This window comes from Dendropsophus ebraccatus, chromosome 5 (assembly GCF_027789765.1).
Source record: "Dendropsophus ebraccatus isolate aDenEbr1 chromosome 5, aDenEbr1.pat, whole genome shotgun sequence".
In the NCBI taxonomy this organism is placed as follows: Eukaryota; Metazoa; Chordata; class Amphibia; order Anura; family Hylidae; genus Dendropsophus; species Dendropsophus ebraccatus.
Window position 1 is genome coordinate 89,862,646 of NC_091458.1, and position 12,953 is coordinate 89,875,598.

The 12,953-nt window shown below is 42.8% G+C and overlaps 1 protein-coding gene across 9 annotated transcripts in view; it reads left to right on the top strand.

The window, feature by feature from the left end:
• The window catches only part of MBNL2 (muscleblind like splicing regulator 2), a 139,102-nt gene that overhangs the window by 83,683 nt on the left and 42,466 nt on the right, over positions 1-12,953 (top strand). The gene's annotated exons all lie outside the window — the stretch shown is intronic.

Below are 12,953 nucleotides of genomic sequence, written 5' to 3' on the forward strand. Positions count from 1 at the left end.
GTGGAACGGCTGCACATCCCATCTATGGCTGATACTAATGCCGCTAGGCCTATATTAAAAATCAACACCAGAGTGTCTGTATATGAATTGATCAAGCCATATTGCCCCGTGTACCACCGCGCAGGTCCTCTGGTCCACACGGGTCCCTACGCTAACTCCACACCGTGTCGGTCAGCGACCGCCAACCCCGCAAAGCGTGCACGTACAGGGAAGGGAAGCCATGGAACGGCCCTGCAACCCCAATGTCACAGGACCAGACCCAAAAAGCCCCACCAAAACCCAGCCAGCACCACCGGCGGGGAAGGCTGCCCCCAAACGACACAAGTATGGATATGGTATTACACTTACCATTGCTGCTCTCACAGAATGGGGAAGACATAGGGTCCAGACATGTGAGCACAGGCATATCCTGCTAATTTTGGTCATGTGGGTCTTATAAAGGAGTGCTAGCTGTTCAGAGAGGGAGAACTGTGAAACATGAACTGGAGAGAGTGGAACGGCTGCACATCCCATCTATGGCTGATACTAATGCCGCTAGGCCTATATTAAAAATCAACACCAGAGTGTCTGTATATGAATTGATCAAGCCATATTGCCCCGTGTACCACCGCGCAGGTCCTCTGGTCCACACGGGTCCCTACGCTAACTCCACACCGTGTCGGTCAGCGACCGCCAACCCCGCAAAGCGTGCACGTACAGGGAAGGGAAGCCATGGAACGGCCCTGCAACCCCAATGTCACAGGACCAGACCCAAAAAGCCCCACCAAAACCCAGCCAGCACCACCGGCGGGGAAGGCTGCCCCCAAACGACACAAGTATGGATATGGTATTACACTTACCATTGCTGCTCTCACAGAATGGGGAAGACATAGGGTCCAGACATGTGAGCACAGACATATCCTGCTAATTTTGGTCATGGTTATTTCCAGTTTAGGCAGCTAACAGTGCCAGAACTTGTCAGGTATAGAGCAGGCTTAGCTCCTGAGCCCATTTCTTAAGCCCTTAATACCCCCATAGTGTTTTAGTTCATTTATGGAGCATTAAAGGGACTCTGTACCCACAAGCTTACCCCTCCAAACCGCCTGTACCTTCAGATAGCTGCTTTTAATCTAAGATCTGTCCTGGGGTCCATTCAGCAGGTGATGCAGTTATTGTCATAAAAACAACTTTTAATCCGGCAGCGCTGTGTCTAACAGCCGGGGCTTACATTTGTATATGCATTAGGCTGGCACACCCTCTCTGTTCTTCCTCCCCACCCTCCTCATCATTAGGAATGCTCCAGGCAGATTGCTTCCTATTCCCCACCTGTGTGTATAATGAACATGGGCTGGATCGTTAATACACCTGTGCAAAGCTCAAACAGCAGTAAATGTTCCTGGATAATTGCTAATGATGAGGAGGGTGGGGAGGAAGGACGGAGAGGTGGTGCCAGCCTAATGCATATACAAATGTAAGCCCCAGCCGTTAGACACAGCGCTGCAGGATTAAAAGTTGTTGTTAGGACAATAACTGCATCCCCTGCCGAACAGACCCTAGGACAGATCTTGGATTAAAAGCAGCTATCCGAAGGTACAAGTGGTTTGGGGGGGGCAGATTGTGGGTACAGAGTCGCTTTAAAGGGTTTAAAGTGTTTTCCAGGAGTTATATATATTACAGTGGTACCTCGGCTTAAGAGTAACTTGGATTGAGAGTGTTTTGCAAGAAGAGCTCACAGTTTTTCAAAATTGTGACTTGGTTTAAGAGCATTGCTTTGGTTCAAGAGCTCCCTGTCCTTGCGCTCTACGGCATTGTACTCTGACCCAGGAAGTCTTCCTGACCTTCCAAATCATAGCAGATCCTCTTCAGGCTGGGGCTTATATCAGGGGACAGGACTGTAGAGGTAATCTCTTTATAGCTGTAACCCCTCTATGTGTCCACTAATGCCCTGCTCATTACTTAATGCTCCCTACAGTCTTTATTAGCCCTTGTGTTTCACATCCTCTCCATTCCTACTATGATTTATTGTCATCATGAGCGCCATCTACTTTAGAAGGACTGCACAGCGAGCCATCTACTTTAGAGGGCAGCACCACAGAAGGCTATCTGCTAAAGTAAAACTGCACAGGCATGTACTGAAGGGAGGCTACACAGGGGGCCATCTACTATGGGGGATTACACAAGTGGATGTTATTTGAAACAAAAAGGACTTTTATTCCAGTAGCAGCAGGGTGAAAGAGGCAGGGCCTAGGCCGCAAAGCCTCTCTGTGCTTCTTCCCTGCATTTCAGTAACACCTCTGGGTTAGATTATACTAGTGAGGCGGCACGGGCACACTGATGCAGCCAAGCTTGTTGTCCTAGGATCCCAGTATCAGTGCACCTGCACCTGGGATTGGGGCTGGGGGAGTTGCCCAGGGTGGGTTGACAGCCTGGAGTCCAGAGTACATTTAACCCACCATTGGCAATATCCTTTGGGTCTTGGCCAGTAAAGACAGACTTAATAGCTAGGACTTAGGATAGTGAGGGAGTTAAAGGAGGTTTCCCACAATCAGGAACCTATAACTTTAGTGAAATTGCAGTTCATAGTGGATGAGTATCATTTCAAAATATTTTTCCATATTAATCTAGTAGTTTATCTACCATACTTCTATTCTTGTCCCCGACACTTCTACAGGTATTGCTAGTCAGGTCCCTGTAGGCAGGCTTTCAGTGCCAGTCACATGACAACACTCATCCTCGGGAGACTACATAGCTCAGTCGCTCTGGTCAGTCTCTACACCCCTGAGCAGTGCTTATCAGCATATACAGTAAACCAATGTCTTTTGGGAGCTGCACAGAGAAGCCGGGGGAAAAGAACATAGATGTTTTAAATGTTATCTGTTAAAGGCGTAGTGCGGCGTTTAACACTTATTCACTAAATAACACATGTAATGTGTATTATTTAAGTTATTGGCCCCCTTCCCCGTGTTCCCCCGCTGCGGATGTGTGGTGCATTATACTCACCGACCCCAGACCGCTCTATCCGCCCCTCTTGGTGCCCCCCCCCCTCTGCCTCGTCATGACGCGGCAGAGGGGGGCCGGCATGAGGGATGGCTAGAGCGGTCCGGCCTCCCGAAGATGACATTGTCGACCCAAGATGGCGGCCGGGGTTGACAGCAATGGAGTAAGTATAATGCACCACACTTCTGGAGTGGGGGAACACGGGGAAGGGGGCCATTCACTTAAATATTTTGTATTTGTATAGTTGTATAACTTTGTAACGTGTGTTATTTAGTGAATAAATGTTAAACGCTGCACTACCCCTTTAAGTTTTCTACCTGCTACTATATGATGCTTGCAAGTTAAATTGACCCTGGCTGCTTGAATCCTATGCTATCCAAAGTCATACTTTTGAAGAGAGCGGTGTTCTCTCGTAAGAGTAAGTGATCATTATCGGTTATACTTACTCTGCAGTGTCTTCCAGAAAATGTTCCCTAGCTGCTGTGGCTGCAAATACAGCGGTTACCTAGTGCGGCCACTCATCCTCTCCTCCCGCTCCGAAAACAGCAGTAGAGTATCAGGCAGAAGATACCTTCTTAACATTAGCTGTGTTATACTTTCAGGAGCAGTCAGCTCCTAGCAGTGGTCTGACTGGCCTCATAGAATAGCAGGAAAAAGAAACAATACAGGAATAACTTGGTATAGGAACATGCGCAAAATACTTCCCTCCTTAACTAGAAGATAACCCAGCCATGGTTAGACTTTTACCATGTGACATCACCATGTTATCCAGGAAGTGAAGCCTTGATGCAGTACTAAGTGCAGGGAAAAAAGCACTTTATGTGCATTTCCTGTAATAAGTGTAAATTGGGGATTTGTATAACTTTTTTTTTTGGGGGGGGGGGCAATATAATACTTTAATAAAACATTTTGCTGGACTTCTCCTTTAAGACAGTGAAGTATTTCATGTTAACAATTCTGACATCTAGCATTGTGAAAGTTATTATAACTAGTTATGTAGGGTAGTTAAAGGGTTCATTCTGGTTATCTAGGGTAATAAAGTGCCAGTGTCTTTCATGTCATGTCTGTCTCCCTTTTTAATCTATGGCAGAGAAAAAGTTAATGCACAGATCCAGTTCAGCGTTCCATAAAAGCTACTACGGAATTGTTATTTTATGAGCAATTCTACTTGTTCATATGGGTGTGTACTGTATATATCTTATATTTTTATTATATAGTTTCTCAAGACCTCATATGCCTCTCTGTATGCCCCTCAGCAGTTTGTGTTTGGAAGCAGATATGATTCAGCTCTGTATCATTGGAAACACTATTGGATTTTAACAATTACTGGTTTAAGACTGGTCAGAATTAAATATGACTATACTGTAGATGTGATTTGGCTTAGTGATCCTTTTAGGTTAAAATCTAAAAATAGATTTTAGACAAAGTTGTCAATGTTAGTTCTTCCTAAACATGAGTCTAGACCTCCTTCTGTATAACAATACATTATTAGGCTATGTTCACACAACGTTGTTAGGGCCACGGCGGCGTCCCGTGCTCTGGACCGCCGCCGCACCCTCTCTCCTACATCTGCAGCAGCCGATGTCCATAGGCAGGGACCCGGCGCTGCTGTTGCTTCGGCCCCGGGGGGGCGCCTCACCTCACCGCGCTCCTGTCTGTCGCTGTGCCGGCCGGCGCGCGCGTCCCCGCCACCTAGGGCGTGCGCGCGACGGCTGTCTCAGATTTAAAGGGGCAGTGCGCTCCTAATTGGTCCATATGTCAATCACTTCCCTATAAGTTCCGGCTCTGCCCCCTTTTAGGGGTTGGAGCCTCTACATGCTTCCCATAGCGTTTGGCCCAGCTCCCTGTTGTTCCTGATTCCTGTCCGCTACCTGGTCCCTAGTCCTTGTTCCTGATTCCTATCCGCTACCTGGTCCCTAGTCCTTGTTCCTGGTTCCTGCTCCTCTGTTACACTATTGCTCCGGTGTTCAGCCTGTCACCTGCGGTTACGCCTACAGACCTCTGCCAGCACCTTTTCCTACCTACTGCTCCTGCCACGCCTCGCCTGCCGTCACTAGCAACCAAGCCAGGGGTAGCGACTTGGGGGCCGCCTGCCGCAGCAAGTCCATCCCGCCTTGCGGCGGGCTCTGGTGAAAACCAGCGGCCCCTTAAACTCCGCTCCCTGGTGAGGTTAGTGCCATCGCTGGTGACGGTCCAGTGGATCCACTACTCCAGGCGTTATAAACGTATATTTTTATAAAAGTATTTTTACAAAAATATACGTTGCCCTGCCGACTATGGAATCTTGGCCGGAGCGTATACAAATAGTATACGCTCCGGCCGGGATCCCTTGTGGCACCATAGAAAACTAACATGTCAGTTTTCTGCAACCGCTATTCAGTGAAAAGTGCCCACAGAAAACCATGTTAGTGCACACTATGGAGCGAGCGGCCGGAGTGTGCAATGGGGAGCTCTGATGAGGGCGCACACGGATGCGCCTGCATCAGAACTCTGCGGTGCTAAAGATCATCCGGCCGGTAGTGGAGTACCTGCCAGGATGATCTTTAATGAGACCGGACGTTCTGTGACCTGGCCGGGTCAAGGAATGGCTGGTCTCATACAAAATGTGAACATAGCCTTAGAATAGCACTGAACAAAACATTCTAGGCTATATTTAATATGGTCAAAGATTTTTCAAATGTATTTCTTTCCTATTAAAATAAGAGATGTGTTCCAAATATTATAAAGCCGTAGATGTGGGTCTGTACCTTTTAATAGTCTTTAACCCTTCCACCAATGCAGGATAAGCTGTCATGGGTGTATATGAGGAATAGCACTATTTCTGGCCATTATACTGTATAAAATGTCTGTATTTTTCACTGTTTTTCCCCCCTGCAGACTTCATTTACATCTTTAAGGTGTCCCATGGCCATTTACTTTTCTTTAATAAAATTATATAACTTTGTAATATAACTTTATTAAAGAAAATGTGTTTATTTATACATATATATTTATTTATTTATTTATTTTAGATTTTTACTTTGAGTGTTAGCAGTAAGGGGTGACACACCTCCCCTGATGACTATTCTAATGCAAAGTTATATAGCTTTATTTAAAAAATGTGTAAAATAACTTTTTTTCCGGAATATTTAACACTCAACACTTACACTTCCTAGAGCTCTCAGCAACTTCTCTGGATGTCTCACACTCTGTCAGTGCCTTGCTTGCAGCTAACTCCCCTCTCCTTCATTGGGCAGCATGTAATGTGATTCCTCAGTGAGCTGATATAATAGCTGAATTAAGCATTAAGATTTTACCATATCAAAGAGTTGCCACTGACTTCACTTCTTTATTGCTTTGGATGCCGCAAGCCTCTTTTGGATCAGCTGAGCACCCTGTGGAAATGTGTGACTGTCTATGGCTTTTTTCTTAAAGGGGTTATCCAGCGCTACAAAAACATGGCCACTTTCCCCCTACTGTTGTCTCCAGCTTGGGTGGGGTTTTGAAACTCAGTTCCATTGAAGTAAATGGAGCTTAATTGCAAACCGCACCTGATTTGGAGACAACAGTAGGGGGAAAAGTGGCCATGTTTTTGTAGCGCTGGATAACCCCTTTAAGTCCAAGTTTAAATACCCACTGATTACAGTTGTGCCTACACTTGCTTCCCTTTGATTTGGTATCTATCTCATGTACTTTTGGAAGTTTCTTCTCAGTGAATAAGGAGTTTTGGTCAAGGGAGGAAAGGTATCTGATAAATTGAGATGTATTGTTTTGTAATAAGATATAAGGTTTCTTATTCAGTTGTGCTTAAAATTTTACATATCCCGGCAAAATTTTAGCTTTTTTTCAGAGAATATGAATGATAACGAAAAAAAGGTTTTTTTCTACTAGTGGTTAGTCGTTGGGTGAAGCCATTTATTGTCAAACTACTGTGTTTATCTTAAGGCTATGTTCACACTACGGATGAGACCGGCCGTTCCGTGACTCCGGCTGGGTCACGGAACGGCCGGTCTCAACCCGGATCATCACGGCCGGTACTTAAGTACCGGCCGGATGACCTTTCCTCCATGGAGCTCTGATGCGGGTGCATCAGCATGCGACCGCATCAGAGCTTCCCATAGCACATAGTGAAGCAAGCGGCCGGAGCCGCTCGCTTCACTGTGTGAACTGCCAGGTCCTTCTGCGGACGGAATTCATTGAATTCCGTCCGCAAATAATAGACCTGTCAGTTGTTTGCGGCGCCGCATGGGAACCGGCCGGAGCGTATACGATGTGTATACGCTCCGGCCAGGATCCCATAGCAAACAATGCTATGTTCCACCCCGCAAATCTACGGCTGTAGTTCTGCGGCGAGAACTACGGCCGTAGATTTACGTAGTGTGAACATAGCCTTAATCTGTAAAAACCAAATCACAGTCAGGTAGGCCAATAAAAGTTTCAGCCACAACTGCCAGGAAAATTGCTCGGGATACAAAGAAAAACTCACAAATAACATCAGCTGAAATACAAGACACTCTGAAAACTAGCGGTGTGGCTGTTTCGAGATGTACAATGAGGAGGCACTTGAAGAAAAATGGGCTGTATAATCGAGTCACCAGAAGAAAGCCATGCCCCAAATGCCACAAAGTATCTCGCTTACACTATGCCAAACAGTTAAGAGACAAGCCTAAAAAATTCTGGAACAAGGTCATTTGGAGTAATGAGACCAAAATCAAACTTTTTGGCCACAACCATAAATGTTACATTTGGAGAGGTGTTAACAAGGCCTATGATAAAAGGAACACCATTCCCACTGTAAAGCATGGAGGTGAATCGCTGATGTTTTGGGAATGTGTGAAAATTGGTCAGGGTTGAAGGAAAGGTTAATGCAGCACATTATCAGCAAATACTGGTGGCAAATTTGCACATGGGAATTACTTGGATGTTCCAACAAGACAACGATCCAAAGCACAAGGCCAATTTGACCTGTCATTGGCTACATCAGAACAAAGTGAAGGTTCTGGAGTGGCGATCTCAGTCTCCTGACCTCAAGATCATTGAGCCACTCTGGAGAGATCTCAAGCACACAGTTCATGCAAGACAGCCCAGGAATTTATAGGAGGCTTTTTGCCAAGAAGAATGGGCAGCTTTACCATCTGAGAAAACAAAGAGTCTCATCCACAACTACCACAAAAGACTTCAAGCTGTCATTGATGTTAGAGGGGGCAATACAAGGTATTATGAACTGAGGTATATAAAGTTTTGATCAGGGTCATTAGGATGTAAAAATAGAAAACACACTTGTTTGACAATAAATGGCTTCACTTAACCACTAACCATGAGTGGGAAAAAACTTTTTGTGTTATCATTCATATTCTCTGAAAAAAAGGACAAAAAAGCAAAAATTGTGTATGTAAACTTGTGAGCACAACTGTATTTATTTGTACTATTGATTTTATTTGCAAAGTTTGCCGAAAGTGCAGTAACCAAGTAAGGTCCTGTTGTTCAAAATGCTAAGAGTATTACTATTGTACATATTACAATCATGTTTAAATGTATGTATTGTACATAGATGAAATACACTGATGATTTTTCTCGTTAATAAGGCAATATGTACATTTACACAGACAGGAACATACTAGTTCTAGGAACACCATCTGTCTCTGACATTTGGGATAACCTTATAAAATGTAAAGAGGCTGTAAACAGCAAAGTAATAAAATTCAACATTAGAAAGTGGCGGACTCTTAGCAGTCCTTTAAGATGCTGAGGCTTGAATTGTGTAGAAGCGAATTCTTGCCTAAAACGAGGTTCCTCATCTGGGGACTAGACAGTGGTTACATTCAGATGATTGGATAGATATCTTGTACCTATTGATTCAGGTTTGAGCCATGCTCCTTCCTAAAATTAGCCTGTACGGTACAAGATGAATGTTGTGGCTGGAAGCCGAAGATTCTCTAGCACCTACTGGATAACTGGTTCTTCAGGGCTGGTTTATCAGGTCAGGAGGTGGGGCAAGCTGTCCAATCAGTAGTAGGGACTCTAGGGACAATCAGGCTCTACCCTTATGTCTGGAAGTTTGTCCCTGCTTCTGCCTGCTGTTTGCACCCTCCTGACTTTTCCCTGCTTGTTCTGTGTCTGGTTCTGGTTTGGTTCTGATGCTGACTTATGGTTCGGACCTCTGGCTTGCTCTCTGAGCAGCCTTTGAATTCTGATTTTGTCTTTTGCACTATACCTGTATAGGATAAACCCAGTGCATAAACCCATAGTCAATGCAGAGACTGTTGCCCAGTTGGGGCAGCACTATTTACAGTGGATTGTTCAAGTAGGTAGAGACAGTGGGTTAAGAATTAAGTCTGCACTGTCCCTCTTATTACAGTATCCATATACACAGGTCAACATATGCCAAGCCCTGTGTCTCAGCACAACACATTTGCAGTTAAAATTACATCTTTTCCCATCACTCGGCTAGATCTAAGAAGTAATGTATGCATGGTCTCTAAGAAGATTTAGTTTAAAGGGGTACTCCGTAGGAAAAAAAAGTCTCATTCATTCAGGTGTCAGAAAGTTATACAGATCTGTAAATTACTTCTATTTATAAAAAAAGACTCAAGGCTTTACTTATCAGCTGCTTTATGTCCTACAGGAAGTGGTTTATTCTTTCCAGTCTAAAAAGGGTACTCTCTGCTGCCACCTCTGTCTATATATATATATATATATATATATATATATATATATATATATAGACAATACATATACACACAATAGTTCCAATGGACATATACACATATCAACCAGGTCTCTGTCTTTCAGAGATTAATTTACCCACCTATCTGCTGTCCACAATTTTCTCATAACCAAACCATCAACCACCAAGTATAAATGTCTTATAGATATTCAGATGGTCCCAGAAAGCATATGATTAACAATCAATTTAGAACAGGTTGCATATCTACATGGCCTCCTATACTAGGAAAACACAATTGTGTAGCCTGCATCCAACAACCTGAATCCTTACAAAACCATATTATATGCTTACCCATATTAGCGGAGTGGGGCCTGTTTGCAACCTGTTCTAAATTGATAGTTAATCATATGCTCGCTGGGACCATCTAAATGTCTTTAAGACATTTATACTTGGTGCTTGTGGTTGTCTTTATTACTTGATCCTTTTACACTTGCAAATAAGTTTGGAGATTTTTTTTAAATCATGGTAATAAAAATGTTAAGTATTTATAAATCTAAGCCGTACAGTCTCTATGTATAATATATATGCAGCTTTTTAGTCTTGTGCTGGTTGAAAAAAAGAGACCAGACACAGGAAGCCCCAATCATCTTGGCACTCATGGACTCATTGAGCTGTGACTCTCTGTACTGGCCGGGACTTCATGTGGTTAGTTTCATTTTTTTTTTCAACCAGCACAAGACTAAAAAGCTGCCTTCAGGAGACTGGACCTGGATACAAGTAAGTATAGCTTTGTATTACAGCATGATAACTTAAAAAAATTAATGTAAATTGCAAACTTGCTTTATATCACATACCCTGTTGATTTAGATTTTGAAAATTATAACACCAGTGACACTTTAAATAGGTCAGTGCTACTAGAATGTGATGACTTAGAATACTGACTCGCACAACAATAGAAGTCAAATATCTAGGGTAATTTTGTGTTAACTATTTGGAGAATAGAGAATGTGATTCACATTTTGTTAAAGGACACTTACATTTTTGAGAAATGTGGAGTGTTTTGAATTCTAGTACAATTTATTGGGGTTGTCGTCTTTGAACAACTTTGTTTTTATTTAGCTGCTCAAGGCAGATCACAAATTGTGAGCTCTGTGATCAGCTGTCATTACTAGGAGAATGTTTCGGCTAGTGAGAACATCTCCAGCATCGATGCTGCAGGGAAAGAGGAGCATTGTATTTAGTAGGCGTCCATGTATTGACCCCAGCAGTCCTCTTTGCAGCAGCTCTCTGACTGATAGTCTGTTACCTGTACAACCTCTTGAGACATATCTGTTCTCTGCCTCTAAATGGACCTTCAGGACACGAAAGAGTGCTGCACATTTGTGAACACTCTTTTTAGAGAAGGGTATCCAGAGGCGTTACTACTCCTTTATTTAGGCTAAATTCTGGCACCATCTATTTTTGCACCATAACACATAGAGTTGCAAATGTACAAGATGTACTTTAACGTTTAATTTCAGGTTAAGACAACATAGATAAGTCTGGTGTTAAGTCACTAACTCACTACAGAATTGTTAGTAGATTCAACCCCACAATGAGAAGTCTGATTTCTACAATTTGTTATGGTATAATTTGTTGTTTGGTATAATACTCTGTATAATAACATCATAGCTCTAAGGGCTAGGCAGGACAAACCATTTTACTCAGTGAAGCACCTGGTTGAAAAGATGCATGTCTTTTTTGGTACCACTTTTGGGAACTGAAAACCAACTTGCACTTACTGTACACCATCTTACACTGCCTGGTTTCATACAAAACCATACATGGAACTTTCTAAATGTATATACACACATATCCTCTACAATCATTTTATATTTGGTGCACAGAATAATCACCAGATTCTTTTTTTCTTATCAATATATTATTCTTCAGAGGAAATGTGAGACTTCATTTTCTCCTTACAGCCAGATCAGACACAAAGCTGACTCAGAAGATATTTGCTCAGAAGGATAAAGTAGACCAGACTGCCCATGAGAAGCTTAGCTATCTGATACATGAAGATCTGTTAATATACTGAAATAAAGCCGAGGCTGCCATCTGTCAGGATGTTGTCTTGTGCAGCACCTCATTTTGGCATATAGACAAGGCCTTTCATCAAACTGCAGTATGGAAAAGTGTTGGAGAGCCTGCCATAAAAAGATTTCAAAGAAGGCACAAACAGTTCTTGTATAAGTTTTTTTGTTTACTATTAATTCAGCAAAGAGAAACAAACACCAACTTATTTAATTTAAAGAAGTTGTCCGTGACTTTTCAGCTCTGGTAGAATAGGCACTGAATTCGAGCAGAATTCAAGCCCCATTGACTTTTATAGGATTTCTCGGAATCCACATGTCAATTCTTTGGGCCCTTTGACAACGGAATCCGCTTCACGCGGGAGCCAAGTGAACATCAGAATGGAAATACCATTGAACACAGTAAGACATAGCTCTATTCATATTTTACGGGTGGAATTTCAAGCGTAATCCACAGGAAATGAAGCGCAAATTTCGCTTCAAATTCCCCGCTTCCTTACTGGGATGGGTGCAGTGCTGGGGAGGGGGTGGGGAGAGCTCTATACTCACCCCGATGTGTCCTCTTCGCTGGTCCGCAGCACAATGAAGTGACTGTACTGCGGACCGGCTCTTTATATGTGCGCTCAGTCGATCAGCCAATCAGCTGAGCGCACATATAATTCAAAATGTTTCTTCTAATAATGCTATTGTGATAACATAATTAGAAGAAACATTTGATGTTTTAATTAAAGTGAAGTGATGATTAGTACAGAAAGCTCTATTGCCGGCAATATGAATTAACGGCTTAGAGAGCTTCCTGTAATAATTAATATTTAATTAATAAAAACACATTTTCGTTGTAATAAAATCAGTTTCGTTGTTCAATAATTTAATTTAAGCGTAAAATATATATATATATATATATATAAATATACATTTATTTATATATATATTTATTTTAACAGTATATTTAATTGCACAATGATGGATTCGTTAGAATTAAATTATTGAACAACGAAAGGGACTTTATTACAAAGAAAATGTGTTTTATTAATTTAATATATTAACTATTAGAGGCATCGGCATTCTGCATTATTGACGGCTATTTTTTAAGTACTCCGTACGGACCGCCTGTAAATCCATGGCCGTGAATTTGCACAGTTCCGGCCGCAAACAATGGTCTTGTTCATTTTTTACCGGACCGTTTACGATCGGGCCGTAGGCTCATACGTAGTGTGCACTGTGCAGCCGTATATCGTATACTTTTCAGCGTACGCATC